Source organism: Humulus lupulus, chromosome 9 (genome assembly GCF_963169125.1).
Source record: "Humulus lupulus chromosome 9, drHumLupu1.1, whole genome shotgun sequence".
Classification (NCBI taxonomy): Eukaryota; Viridiplantae; Streptophyta; class Magnoliopsida; order Rosales; family Cannabaceae; genus Humulus; species Humulus lupulus.
In genome coordinates, this window is record NC_084801.1 from 123,653,983 (window position 1) to 123,657,577 (window position 3,595).

Consider the following 3,595-nt stretch of genomic DNA (forward strand, 5'->3'; position numbering starts at 1 on the left):
TACTGGAAGCTAGCCAACAGAGGTCCAATGAGGCCATCAGAGCACTGACTGCAGCCCATGCCAAATTAGAGGACGAAATCATCGAGTTGCAAAGAACCAATGAAGCCTTGCGCAAAACTCAAGACAAAGAAAATCCCAACCATGATGGATTAGGAACTCAGGTCGTCCAATTCGACCACCCGAAGGGAACACTCATCGTATCAGAGAGGGATCTCAGAGTTCTATGCCATCGTTCCCAGCACGCCAACATCAGATTGCTGGCAAACGATGGGTAGAATAGTACAAAACACATTCACAAGCCGACACAGAACCATCAAGAACAGCCCGAACTGCCGCAGAGTGCGGACAACAGAAGCAGAAGAAATAGTTGCAACAGAAGGTGGAGGGGTTGGAGGTGAACGTTGCAGATTTACGGAAGCAGAAGATGGAGGTGGAGCTTCTATTGAAATCTAAGATGAAGGAGAAGGAAGAGGTCATAGCCAAAAATGAATGGTGGTTGAAAGAAATGACTGAGGTGTGTGACTTATAAATTGTGTATTGTGATTCTATGGTCGAGGTTTGTGATTAAGTAGTAAGTAGCCGATTTGTTTGTTTTGCAGGAAATGGAAGAGGCAGCAGTAGAGGCCACGAGGCAACACATAAAAGATCATAAAATTACCGAACTAAAGTTCGCAAGGATTGTCGAGGTGGATACTGCAAGGTACCTGGACCTGGCGTTGCATAATAAGCAGACCCCAAAGGAAAAATGGGCGAAGCTTGAGATGTACTGTAAAAGTGTAGACTTGAAGTTGGGGGAGTATGATGTGGAGCAATATCTCGGTGAGCTTGGGGATTTGCAAATTAATTATCCGGCACATCATTTGGAGAGATTAAAACAAAGAGGAGACGCCTTAAGTTCAGTGTACACGCCGAGCGGAGAACCTATTGAGGAAGGTGATGTTGCGACAGAAGTGGCCTCTGTCACAAGTGTCGTTATCATAGTAGAGGCTGCTGGTGGGGCATCTGCACATACTTCAACAAAGAAAGTTACAAAAACAGAGGTGATATCAGCAACAGATCTGATGGTGGGGAACGAAAAAGGTGCCATAGAACCATCGTCATAGTATTTTGTGCTGTATATTTGTGTTTTTGTTTTGTGGGCAATGTGTGGAGGCGAGCCCCGGTCCTGCCCTCTGCAAGTTGGCAGAGTCCGAGGGCATTTTGGCGGGAAATTTGGTTATTTCAAATAACCAATCAGGAAACAGATTGAATAATTGACTCTTTAATATTTTTTTTCCTATAAATACCATTTCGATAAAAAAGATAAGGGACTTACTTAAGCATCGGAGTGTCTTTCTGGCAAGTACTCCCAGATGGTTCGACGATCAACGGAGCCATCCATACTGTTAGAAAGATATTGGAGAATTAGATTTTGAAGGCGAGTACCTCCCAAAACAGAAAGAACAAAATTGTTGCATCAACATTATTTTTCTTTATTTTCTTAGTCGTTCCAAGCTTTTTTTTTTCTTCTGGTTTTGCTGCTATTTTTTAATTATGAATATATATTTTGATTTGGTTTTTGAAACCTATTTGATAACCTGATATGGGTGGTTTGAAATTTGTACACTATATCCCTAATTTTGCTATTGAAAAACCTGGCGTGTATATATATATATGGGCTCCTTGGCAAAATAGCCTCTTTTTATAGTGTAATTTGTACTTTGGCCTAGTTTCAATAGTTTTTAGCTAAATGACCTCTTTTATTAATGAATTTTTTGTATTACCCTTTTTACCCTTAAAATAAAATAATAATAAATTAAAACAAAATCCCTAAAAACTATCATCTTCTTCCTCTCACCCACCCACAACAACCCACTCTCATCCTGCCGCCACCACCACCACCGGCAACCACTGCCTCTTTCCGCCACCACTGCCGGCGAACACTGCTCATCATCAGCTGCCACCATCTCTCCACAAATTCGGCCACCACCCATTCAAAAGGTTAGATTATATTTTTATGAAAAATGAGATTTTTGATATTGTTTTTGCATATTTAAAATGCAAAATGATTGTTTTAGCATATTGAAAGTATAAGTAAGGATTTATGTTTATTTATGGAGTTTTATGGAGGTTAAAGCTTGAAAATCTAAAAAATTTAATAGTGGTTTTATCCATTTTCGAGATAGAGAAACCCATAAATTTTTGATAGCTTGTCTAATATTTTGACAAGGAGTCTGATATTTTAGAACAGCTGTCTAAATTTCAGACCAGTAGTCGTATTTTTTCGACCACCTGTCTAAATTTTATACCATCTGTCGAATTTAGACAAGTAGTCTAATTTTTAGAAAGATCATCGTATATTCTCAATCATCTGTCGAATTTTTGGTCGGGTTGTCGAATTTCGAGATTTTCAACTTGATTTTCATTTTTTTATATAACTTTTCAATCAAAGTAATACCAGTAATTTATATTTGTTTATTGTATTATTTTTTTCATATGTTAGTCAAAAATATTGTAATATTATGTGACAGATTGTGGAAAAAGAATGAAGACTCATGAAATGGATTTCAAATGGCTCACGATCAAGATCAATTTTGGTACAAACTAACCTAACTTATGAGGAGTTATTTGAACACAATTATGAAGTTACCGAAATCGATCGCAACCTCTTCAATATAAAATTAACTTACAAGATAACGAAAATGGTGGAGATTGAACCAATTGCAATAAAAAATAGTAGAGACATTGTTAGTTTATTTACATGGAAATTGCAAGATAACTACAATGATCACAACATTCTTGTACATGTCGAGAGTTTGCCATTGATAAGATTCTATGTGCTCACGGTGTCATTGCAGAAATGTATTGTGGAGTAGATCTATATAGTCTATGCTCAAAATACACGACTGAATTTTAGAGGATGGCTTATGTAGAATCTATTTACCCTTTACCACCTGAAATAGAACGACATCTTCCAAAAGAGGTTAAGTCTTAAGTTGTTATCAACCAGTGAAGTTAATTCTCCCAGGGAGACCAAAGAATAAACGAATTCCTTCGAAATGAGAGTTTCCAAAGGAGAAGACTAAAACCTAAATCGTCATCAAAGAAAGTAAAGGGTAAGGTTTTTGATGTTGATGAGAAAAAAAAAGCAACGGAAGTGTTCCAATTGTGGATGTTATGGACACAACAAAACCACATGCATGAAATGATTATTTTTGGATTTATTTTGGACTTGGTTTGATATGTAATGTTTAGATAATATTGTGTGATTTCATATTTTGGACTTGGTTTGATATGTAATGTTTATTTCAATAGTAATGGTAAGAATTATTACAACTCTAGACAAAATAATACAAATAAACAAGATTGATTAAATAATGTTACAACTCTATGACTGAAAAATACAAATAAATAAGAGAAGAATTAGAAGAAGAGAATGGAGAAATACAACTCTAAACAAAAAGATACAAATAAAGTAAAAGTATTTGTAACAAAAGAAATAAAAAATTACAACTCTTAAACAAGAAATACAAGTAAATAAGACAAGAGGAATAAGAAGAAAAGCAATAGTAGAAAATGTAAGAACAAGAACAAAAACAAGAAACTCTCACACAAC